At 35.2% G+C, this 12105-nt stretch overlaps 1 protein-coding gene across 4 annotated transcripts in view; it reads left to right on the top strand.

Moving 5' to 3' along the window:
• Positions 1 to 12105, top strand: part of LOC143340368 (uncharacterized) — a 226670-nt gene that overhangs the window by 143682 nt on the left and 70883 nt on the right. Inside the window, exon 1 of one of the 4 annotated variants that reach the window (XM_076762229.1) lies at positions 1940 to 2070. The exons of the other annotated variants lie outside the window; for them this stretch is intronic. The gene's annotated coding sequence lies outside the window, so the exon portion shown is untranslated. Of the gene's footprint in view, positions 1 to 1939; positions 2071 to 12105 lie in introns of those variants that run through there. 4 annotated transcript variants of the gene reach the window in all.

Genomic DNA, 12105 nt, shown 5'->3' with positions numbered 1-12105 from the left:
CTACGCAGTCTGCTCGCGTTTCAGCCCCCAACTGCGCCCTTCCCATCGCTCGATACGTTCCCCCGGATAGGGAACATCCATCATTTTGTATCGAATGAAAACAGCCAGAACCGGTCGGGCGACTTTCTCGACCATGAGGATCGCTTGGCTGGTTATTTTATCCAGGCTCAAATCGTTGGATTTACCGCAACGTCGCCGTGAGGCGTGCAATCGAAGAAAATACCACCCCGTTGATCGCGCTGTTTGGGAAATCAATTTCTAACCTGTTGGGAGGGCATGCTTCCTCGCTGAGAAAACATTCGACGTCCGTGAAACGACTGCCGAGAAAAGCCAATAATTGAACGCCCGACGTATTTGATTTATGTTCCCCCGTTTCCTTCTGTGAAATACAAATTGAGGAACAAGGGAACTCCGAGACGAGGGGACATTCTTGGAATCACCTTTCTTTTTTCAGCCTCAATCGGAATTCCAAGATTTATTTTTCTTTTAATTCCTCATTTACGAACGTTTTGAAAGATACGTATTTTTCTATATCATTTATGAAAAACAACCACGTAAAATAATTTTTGAAACGTTGTAAGAAAGGCACGATCTCCATTTTTAGAAACGTTTAAACGCACGCTATTTATTAAATAATGACTTAATGAAAATTCAAATTCCTTTTCCTCGAAATGGTATTTCAAACGCTGCTCACTTTTTTTAACTGACGTTGCGTGAAAAAAACATACGTTCAAGATTGGAAGAATCGTCTGTCAGTAGAGCATGCTGCTCGTTATATCCGAAGAAATGAGAGAATAAAAATCCAATTTGAATTCATATCGCGAGACAAGACGTTTAGAATGTATTTTAAAAGTACCTTGTTACGTCAGACTCAACTTCTGGTTTTTTTTAGAGAGAAATAGTAATTTCTTGATAGAAGTAAGAGTGGATCGTTAAAGGTTAAGTGAAAAATTGTGTTCTAGCACTTTGCACTTTGTAAGAGCAGAAAATATTTAACAGGCAGCGAAACCGTGGCCTCGAGAATTAAGATTTCAAATCCTTCCTTACGTACTAACAGCCTTTATTTTATTTTCATCGTATATTCTGCTCATAAGCCACAAACTACTCCTCGGATACATTAAGCGAACATTACTCGGGGACTATAATACCCAACGTTATATTCGTCCACCTAAACGACTTGGAAAAGTATCTTTGCCATGAACAAGAAGCAAATACAGTTTAATCTCTGTTATCCATTATTTTTCGTCGAAAATTGGAGTGAAAAGCAATATTTATACGCCTCGATATTTAAACTACTTCGTTCGTTGCCATTTCTTTTATTTATTTATCCCAAATCTCATGTGTGATCATTTTTCCAGTCGCCTAAGTGGACGATATTCACCTGGTATATCTTAGAATCACTTTATCGTTTGCGAGAATAATATATGACCGTCTGTTTACATTCGAATCTTTTATTAGAAATTTCTTATTTTCGCAAGACATGATAATACACTTCTGTTTTTTAGTTTATTATTTCTCAATTGTGATCATTAATATATCCTAACATAGTTAGGAATACATAAATAACATAGTTCCAATATTTTCACGTCTTGTGTATCGCTTCCAGATTCCTCGTAAAATTGAATCGGAAAAATGTGTTCACGTGAGAGGCTTCCAGCGCGCAAACAGAAACGATGTTTGTCTTGCATTATCTTAGCCGCATTTGCATTCTTATTAAATGCACCTCTCGGTCGACAGACACGTACGAAGAGCATGAATAGAAATGGTCGTATTAATTTTTTCCTCCGGCGGCAGTTATTCCTATAGACAGAGTCTCGGACGAGCGCGTCAGTTTCATTCCACAAGTTTTATCAGTGTACATTCGTGTCCTCAACGTGGTTTAATGACATCGACCTGAATCTGGATCTAATCAAGTAGATTTTAATGGCTTTTCAATCGTCGTTCGACCGACAAAACACGAAGATCGATCGAACAGTATCGCGTTCGTTCTCCTAACTTCAATCCAACGAATCTGCCTAGCTTGGATGTCTAGTTTTATCCTGACAAAATTATGGTGAAATTCGAATAACGGTAGGTGCCATAAAATGCAAGAATTTCTCATATTGTAATTCTGTAAAAATATCTCTTTTGTAATTTTGACTCTTGAATTTATCAATAACAAACCTTTGTATTGACTTTGATCAATATCATGGAACTTTTAAACTGAACTTTCTATATACCTCAACACCGTAACGTCAAACTTCTAAGCCGTTTTACTCGAAAGAACATTCTTCAAACTGGATAACGTAATATCTCAGAAATGGGAATCGATTGCCTTGAAATATGACACACATATAAAGTAAATGTCTATCTGTCGTTCGAATATAGATCAACTCAATTTTTCTAAAGATTACTTTTATCGTTTGAAAACGCCTCAAAAGTTAGTACACATAGAGTTCAACCACATATTACTTCAAGAAAATCAATTATTTGTACTTAACGGAAAGTTCTTGTATAATATAATAAGAAAAAGAATATAAAAATGTAAAAACTATAGAACAAAATTATCTTCAAAACAATTAACTTGTGGATTCGTCGTGATAATTCGTCCATTATTGATTAGTTCTTCTTACGTTAGTATCTAATACCTGTGTCAATATTTTCCACCGATCTAACTATATGGAACTAAATAGAAGATGGTACATATTGTACCGTCAATATTTACACACATTAACGCAAGTAGAAATAGTGACTGATGATCAGACGTGTTATCCAAGTCGTACTCGATATCATGTTTGCCCAACGAACGTTAAAAATTAATTTTCTCGAGAAGGAAACTACTTACAAAACATTTTATTTGCTTTTGCACGAACAATCGAGCCTCTTTTTATAGTGTCTAACCTGCCATAACTTAATTTGTAGTCTCGTATCTTGAATAAAAAAAAGTAGAAATAGTGACTGATGTTCAGACGCGTTATCCAAGTCGTATTCTGACGAAATTGAAAAATATTTCAACGCATTTACATTATTATTGTATAAGCGTTCCACGGTTAAAAAGGTAATCAGTAAAGTGACTTTATAATGGACGTTTATTAAAGAGAAAAATCAACACCGAGTCAAGGAATAGAAAATGGTTGCTGCCCTTTCATTTCCTCGTTGATGTCGTATAGAACTATCAGTAAGTACGTTGTCAGAGATGGAAATACATCTGTATTGACCAGCACAGTTGGCTTTCCCCGGGGCTACGATACAATCAGCCACAGAGTAATTTCTGTTTGCCCTTGGAATTCGTTTTCTAGCGGTAAACTGGCTTCGACGTCGAGACTCGACGAGTAATGAATGTACCACTGTTACGCTAGCAGCAAGGGACGCGTGCACAGAATTGCACCGATAGCAATTAGCACTTTCGATACCTTGGTAACTGTTGCGTATGGAGACAGAGACAATTGATCGAACAACCTTCACTGCTCGACGCTTTATTCCAACTTGAAAGTTCATTCTACTGTCAAAAAATCACGCAAACTATTCTTCTCCGCTATTTCTTAAAATAATATTTACTCTTCGTTGTAATCCTGTCTTTGTGATTTTGTTTTTTCTTCAAAGAATGATCTGTCACGATTGTAAGATAATCCTTGAATTTTAATAAGCTGAAGACTTTCCAGGATTATAAAACACGTGGAAGACTCTTGAATTTTTTAAAGGATCTTTATAATCCTAATCTGACCGTGTCTATAAAACCTGAAAGTAGGGACGGATATCTAGGGAGTTGTAAATAATTTAACTGGCCGTTAAAATTACTCCGTGACGTGAAGTCGAATTTTTATCGATTATGACTTACTCTGCGCTTCAGGAGCCCTGTACAAGAAGAATGGCGCGCTTTATCGAACTTCCTCTTCTCAATGATTTTATTCCCAACGTTTTTGCAACAAAAATCGACAATAAATGGCTAATCGATTAATCGAACAAAAGATACGAGAGCGACTTGATAGTAAACAAAATATAACTGAAATCCGTGGAGATTGTAAAATACATAATACAGGTAAAAAACGAAATAGTCCAAAAGGAAATATAGTAAAACATAAATCTTTAATCACACAAGAAACATGACTTTGAACGATAAAATTCTATTAAATTTAGTTAGTATAGCGACCCAGTGATGTTAATGTCAATTTCTATTCAAAGATCGATCGGGAAAATGGTAATTCTACTCGGTACAGCTTTGATCTGCAATCTTGAGGAGTGTTATGTCCATCAGAAACTCATGCAATTAATTGTAACTAGATTCGCATATTTGATAGTAAACTTTGGATCAGAAATTCCTGAGCAATTCTGAGCCTGGACTTCGTCAGCATACATGAATATGAAACGCGTCGACAGGTCAGAATTTTAACAGGTATACTACTTATTCCGATTGTCAGATCGCTATTCTGATGGCGCACGCCAATCACATTTCCGTCAACACGTCTCTACTTGAATATTCATCGTCGAAAATCGTCACGTTTTCCAGGAAACTCGTATTCCCATCGATCTCTCGATAACGATTCCAGAATAATATTAGATATTCAGAATAAGAAAGTAACACCGAATTAAACCAAAAGCTAAAAGAATTTGCGGAACCAATCGTTCCTTGGGATTTTGCGTGCGTGTACCGAGGATTAAATTGCACTTTCGTCGATAATCCGCGGTTACTCGAGTTGCAGGAATTTCACGATTGGTATGCGAAATGCCTCGCAGCCTTGAGCAGCCGCTTAATGAAACCTTAGATGCTGCTCAAGTTGTACAGCTTCCTATTTCTATGGAATTACTATCGTAATGCAAATCTTCGACAAAATCAGGAAATAACGATTGTCGTTGTTATTGAGTTGTAAACTAAATTTTGGCTCTATTTTAAAAAGAGAAACAAAAACAAAGGAACTGCTATCGAAACTCAACTCAAATCTATCGAGATCTTGAAGACTCAAGATATTCAAGGCATCCAAAATTTTCGAGAGTTTCAAACTTCGAATAGCGATAGTTTTCCATTTTGCAAACAACAAAACGATCAGACTTTAGCAGATTTCAAAACCAACAATCGTATAGCTTCTAGATAGATGGAATCTGACAATGCAGGGTGTTCGGCCACCCCTGGGAAAAATTTTAATGGGAGATTCTAGAGGCCAAAATAAGACAAAAATCAAGAATACTAATTTGTCGATGGAGGCTTCGTTAAAAAGTTATTAACGTTTAAAGTTTCGCCCATACTGAATTTTTTTCTAGAAAGTGAATAGGATTTCGAGGGTAGGTCTATTCATCAAAAATGCTTGTAATTGACCCCTGCAGCCAAAAGTATTTTTTTTAGAACGATTTGAAAAATTTTTTTTTCGCCTAAAAATTTCAGCAGTTTACCCCCTGTCGATTTTTCTTAAAAATTCCTTTTTCATTTTTAGTACTTTTGTTTGACGCCCTACAGGAAAATTTTCTAATACTTTTTTGTAGGTACCCATGAGCTCTACTTCAGAAAAAAGTTTCATTGAAATCTATTCATTACTGTAGAAGTTATGGCTGTTTGAAAATTGGACCATTTTTATTGGGTTTTTCGCAGTTTCCGAGGTCAAGGATCAACTTTTCGAATATTTTTGCTATTTCTACATATTCTTCATCTAAATACGCGTCGTTTGCGTTTTTGAAAATTAAAATCGTCCAATCCGTTCAGAAGTTATGACATTTTAAAGATTCGCATGAAATTTCAGGGAAGCATTTCTGGCTTCACATTAGATTTTCAGTAAAGAATTTTTTTCTCGAAAGTGCGTAGGATTTCGAGGGTAGGTCTATTCACCAAAAATGCTTGTAATTGACCCCTGCAACTAAAAATAATTTTTTTAGAACGATTTGAAATTTTTTAATTTCGCCGAAAAATTTTAGCACCTACCCCCTGTAGAATTTTCTTAAAAATTCGTTTTTCATTTTTAATAAATTTGTTTGACGCTCTACAGAAAAGTTGTCTAATACTTTTCTGTAGGTACCCATGGGCTCTATTTCAGAAAAAAGTTTCATTGAAATATATTCACTATTGTAGGAGATATGGCTCTTTGATAATTGGACCATTTTTATGTGGTTTTTCTCATTTCGCGGGGTCAAGGACCAACTTTTCGAATATATTTGCGATTTGTACATATTGCCCATCAAAATACGCATAGTTTGTTTTTTTAAACATTAAAATCGTCCAATCCGTTCAGAAGTTATGATGTTTTAAAGATACGCATGAAATTTCAGTGAAACATATCGACGCTATGGTCAGACATGAAATTTTCGGTAAAGAATTTTTTTCTCGAAAATGCGTAGGATTTTGGGGATATGTGTAATGACCAAAAATGATTGTAATCAACCCTTGCAACCGAAAATAATTTTTTTAGATCGATTTGAAAAAGTTTATTTTGCCGAAAAATTTCAGCACATACCCGAATTTTTTTCTCGAAAGTGGATAGGATTTAAGGGGTATGTGTAATCACCAAAAATGATTGTAATTGAGCCCCGCGACCAAAAATAATTTTTTCAGAATGATTTGAAATTTTTTAATTTAGTTTTTTAATAACTTTTTTACGAAGCCTCAATCAAGAAATTGATGTTCTTAATTTTCGTCTTATTGTGGCCTTATTGTAGAATTTCACATTAAAATTTTTCCCAGGAGCGAGTGAAAACTCTGTATAATGTTTGACTATGTAAAATCCACATTTGTGGTTTCTTACATATTACATCTTTTGTACTAATAATAATAATAATAATAATATTTATTAGCTAGAATTTCTGTTCATTTCAAGAGAAATTTACCAGAAAACACAATAAAAAAATTATAAAGGCAGAGTAAATATACAAAAGTATAATGAGAAGAAAACACACCAAAAACCGTAATTAAATTAAACGTTTATAAAACAAACTTGCGAAAGCATTGAAAAGCAGATGACTCTGATAGAAAATTATATCGTTACACCATACCGGCCAGTTTGCAATCATTTAAATTGCATCCGAAACATTTTTCCGCATCGTCGAAAGCAAAGTTAATTAGATGTCTGGTTTCTGGCGGGTTACCCTATATACGCTCAAAGCGACAAGACAAAGGAGACCGTTGATTGCAGGCCCCAAGAAATTCTAGATGTTCCCCTTAAATATGCAAACTGCATCCGGAAGTCCGTAAAAACTCAACGGAGCGACGTTCGCTAAAGAGTACAAGGGAATACAATTTCTGAATAACCGCGAGAATTCTTTTCAGCGACTGCCTCTGAATGCCTCTGTGCGACAAATAATTGGAAAAGTATAAAGAAGACAACAGGAGAAAGAAGTATTATACCACGCAAAGCATACGAAAAAAGGAATTTCCAAATCTATTTTGTATACTGTGAAATCATCAAAGTCGTCTTTTCCGTGTTCTATTAATTGATAAAAATTTTTTGACAAAAATACTCACGTTCAGCTTGACAAAGGGTCAACTGATCTTTGATTAATAGTAACTTCAAGATATTTCTTCAAACATCGATGCATAACTAAATATTATTTACATTAATATGGTTGTATAAACTGCAATACATTTATCAAGATAAAGAAAGATTAAAGAAAAATATTTTATTGAAAGTAAAAGTAACTAATGAGAATTCAGAGATATTGGTCAAGTTTAAACTTCTTTAAATACCCCTTTTTTAATCATTTACCGTCTTTTAGTTTTGTATATTCGTATCATGTTCTTTCGAATTCATCACTGAAAAGGACCCAAAATATGAAACGAAACGTTCAAAATATCTATAAATATATTTAAACGTATACTTTTATTAGATTGCATGAATTTTTTAAAAATTTGCAAAATTTGTACAGTATGTCTGCAACCCAAACTAACCCAGAGCCAAATATGAAACGAAACGTTCGAAATATCTGTAAATATATTTAAACGCATACTTTTATTAGATTGCATGAATTTTTTAAAAATTTGCAAAATTTGTACAATATGTCTGCAACCCAAACTAACCCAGAGCCAAATATGAAACGAAACGTTCGAAATATCTGTAAATATATTTAAACGCATACTTTTATTAGACTGCATGAATTTTCTAAAAATTTACAATTTGTACAGTATGTCTGTGTAGTTCGATATATTGCGTTTTCTCGAATCGAAACTTCCTTTGTGGCTGTTCTGGAGATCCGTCCGAGACATCCGAAAAGTTTGTGCCTCGCTGTACAATCGTATCATGTTCCGTTTAAATGAACATCAACGTCTATTGGGATTTTCATCGTGACACGTAAGAACGAGTAACTATTCGGAGAGTTTTGGTTCGCGGTGTCTACTTCGCCAGGGAATCACCGTTCCACGGCCTTTATTTCCGTTTCCCCGTTTCTCGTATTTGTTCTACAGTTTATCGCGAACGGATTTAACATGGCGAGTAAACAAAAGCCCCGGTACGTACGAGCGAGAGAACAAACACACGGCAAACTTCGAGCACCGGGGTCGTCGAGTGCGGCACGTTTGTAATTTCGCGCAGTTCGCCGAGTTTTACCGGGGCACGGTCACGTCGAAGGAGCTAGAAATTGTCGACGCGTTTTCAACTGGCGTCGAATGCCTGTAATTGTCGGTCGAACGGGGACTTCGACGTCTCTGTAATTTGACGTTGTTAAACCATCCGACACGGCTTCGTCATCAGGTCCCGGGGCGACCGGGATTAAAGCGACGGAAGCTCGTAAAGAGGACCAAAAAACGAACGAAACCCGTCGAAAACGAAAGGGCTTTAACCGTAACGTGTCGCCTCGCTCGTACGGAACTGTTTCAAAAGTGATTCCCATCGAGGTACGCAGTTCCCCAGAAAATAAATTTTACGTTTCGTTACTAGCACGATGTACTCCGAAACAAGTACAGGATGTTCGGCTACCCCTGGGAAAATTTTTAATGGGAAATTCCAGCGGATAAAATAAAATGAAAATCGAGAATATCAATTTCTTGATTGAGATTTCGTTAAAAAGTTATTAAATAATAAATTTTTAAATTTTAAATCATTCTAAAAAAATTATTTTCAGTTGCAGGGGTCAATTGCAATCATTTTTGGTGAATACATATACCCCCGAAATCCTACGCAGTTTCGAGAAAAAAATTCATTACCGAAAATATAATGTCTGACCAGGACTCATTCCCTTGAAATTTCATGTTTATGTTTAAAACATCATAATTCTTGATGGGATTGGACGATTCTAATGTTTCAAAATGCAAATAACGCGTATTTTGGTGAAGTATATGTAAAAATCCCAAAAACATTCGAAAAGTTTTTCTTTAACCCTGTAAATTGAGAAAAACTATATAAAAGTGGTCCAATTTTCAAAGTACCATAACTCCTGGAATCATGAATATATTTCATTGAAATTTTGGGGGGAAGTAGAGCTTATGGATACCTACAAAAAAGTATTAGACAACTTTTCTGTCAAAAATCAACAGGGGGTAGGTGCCTAAGTTTTTGCGGCGAAATTAAAAAGTTTGAAATCATTTCAAAAAAATTATTTGCGTTTGTGTGAGTCAATTACAATCATTTCTAGAATCTCCCATTAAAATTTTTTCCCAGGGGTGGCCGAACACCCTGTATAAGAGAACTCGCTAAAAAATAACCTAAGTATGGTGTATTTATTTTTACCGAATAAATTAAAATTTTGGTTGAAGAAATTCTACAATGCGAGCTAAATAAATGTTCATTCATTCTCCTATAGAAAAATCCAGTCAAATAAATTTTTTACCATTTTTATTAGAAATTATAGGTTGACCACTTCGGTAGATCTAGTGTTCAATATAGTTCGGGACAAAAGTAGGGGAAAATAGTTGTCAAGATTAATCAAAATAGTAATATTGTTAAGTAAATGAAATAAATATTTTTGCAGAATATTTAATTTTCTGTATTACGTGTTTTATAAGATATCTCTTCACAATAATTTGTATTAGTCATTAAATGCAATTACTTGTATAAAAATGAAAATATTTCTTTCGATTTGTTACCAAATAATAAATAAAATTTACTTATATAATAATAGTACTGTTTTGATTCCTCGACTGTGCATAGTTAATTTAATTTTCTCGAGAAAATGACGATAACGAAATAAAATGATATGAAACTTGCTGATAACCACGTAGTTGATGGACATCTCTAAAAGAATAATAGGTTGAACTTTTTATAACAACATTCATAATTTATTATCGAAGTCTTACAGAAAATATATTATATGTCTGCTATTCAATTTACTGTTTGTATGTTATAAACAGTTCCTTCCCATTGATTTGTGCTGTATAAATATATATGCAAATATATATTATCGAAGGTTTACAGAAAACATATTATATGTCTACTATTCAATTTATTGTTTGTATGTTATAAACAGTTCCTGGCCATTGATTTGTGCTGTATAAATATACTCTCGTGTACTATGTAAATTTGTTATAATACATCATTTTGATTACTCTGATTCAATATTCTGTCCATATGAATACGTGCGTTCAGAAAATGTATGACCACATAAAATATCTATACTACTACATTTCTCTTTTTATTCTCGAAACAATTTTATATTTAACAAACAACACCATATAAGATTTTCAATATCTATCGCGAAGAAAAGTGATATATTATATTTATATTAATAATTTACCTGTTACTTTCATGTTCTTGTTACTTACAAATCAAACCTCCTGTCTTTCTCTATCGGGGATGTTCGACTCCTGTAAAAAAAAAATCAATTTTATGTCAGAATAATAAAACCAGTTCACTAAAAGATTGTATTATACGCCATATTCAAAACATTATATTCAGCCCGTTCGATACATTTTATTTATACATATCCCAAAGCAAATATGGTTTGCAACGGTTTTCGAACCGAATGGTGGAACGTGTTAAAATTGTAGGTGCCAGAATCGCTAAAAACATTTTTTAACTCGATTCTCTCGGAAACAGAGCCTCGTATGAACAAATTCGATTGCTTTTATACACGTGAAAGCTTGTTTCCCATTTTAATGCGAATTTTCCCGCGCCGTGTACATTGAAAATAATAGCGAACCGTTCCTACAACCACCGACAGGAACAAGCATTCGCGGATACGTAACTCGACTTGCATGGAATTTTACCGCCCTGTTTTCAATCAATCGTTACAGGATTTATGCTACGGTTCAATATCGAAACCCAAGCGAGCCTTCGCGAAAGCGGAACACGACGGTTCGCTTATCGAAAGTTCGATTTCCCGTACGATGTCATGCTAATGTTCGACGACCTGCGGAATATCGCCGCGAACATCATAACGCCCCCCCTCGAAAGGTATTCCGAATTCATCGAGTTACCCTAGTCGAGTAATTTTCCCATTAGCCGCGGAAAATTACACGAAATTTCCCGGGTCGCGTCGCGGACCGAGAGAAATTTTACGGGACCCGGAGAAGCCGTCCCACCAATTTCAATCCACCTTCGCCACCCCCGCGTGGATAATATCTGTCACTTGGATCGCTGGATAAACTTTCGCCGTCCGAAAACTTTCCCGACCACAAATATATCGCGCGTTACACGCCCTATTTCCCGCGCCATTATACAGCATTCCGTGGACCGTTCTCCGAAACGGTCGCCGAATTTATACCAGACAATTTTTCACCTCTCTTTTGGCTCGAGAAAAGATAGATCCTGGATAGCTGTTTCGTCCATCGTATTATTTCTGCCACAAATACATCGATACGTTCTCGCGAAATTATACAGTTTCCCAAAGGGAGCGATTTATCGAACTTCACAGAATAGAATTTTGTATTTTTAAAACAAGACCAACGTACGCTTCTGGGTTTCAAAAATAATATACACGAGTGTTCCTATCCTCGTCATTTTGAAGACATATTTTTATTATAAATACATATACCTGCATATGAAGTGATAAAAATGAGGAATATAATCACAGACGAGGTATACGAATAGACCTTACGTCCAATGTATTTCTCCAGCCCATTTTTCGGGGGTTCTAGAGCCCCACTGCCAACAGGTTACAGAAATAGACACAAGAGGAAGTGAGACAAAAAATGAAATTATAGAAACATTTCTGGTCAGACATTATATGAAAAATGAATTTTTTTCTCGAAAGTGAATAGGATTTTGTAGGTATGTCTAC

Source organism: Colletes latitarsis, chromosome 3 (genome assembly GCF_051014445.1).
Source record: "Colletes latitarsis isolate SP2378_abdomen chromosome 3, iyColLati1, whole genome shotgun sequence".
Classification (NCBI taxonomy): domain Eukaryota; kingdom Metazoa; phylum Arthropoda; class Insecta; order Hymenoptera; family Colletidae; genus Colletes; species Colletes latitarsis.
This window is presented reverse-complemented; position numbering and strand designations above follow the sequence as displayed.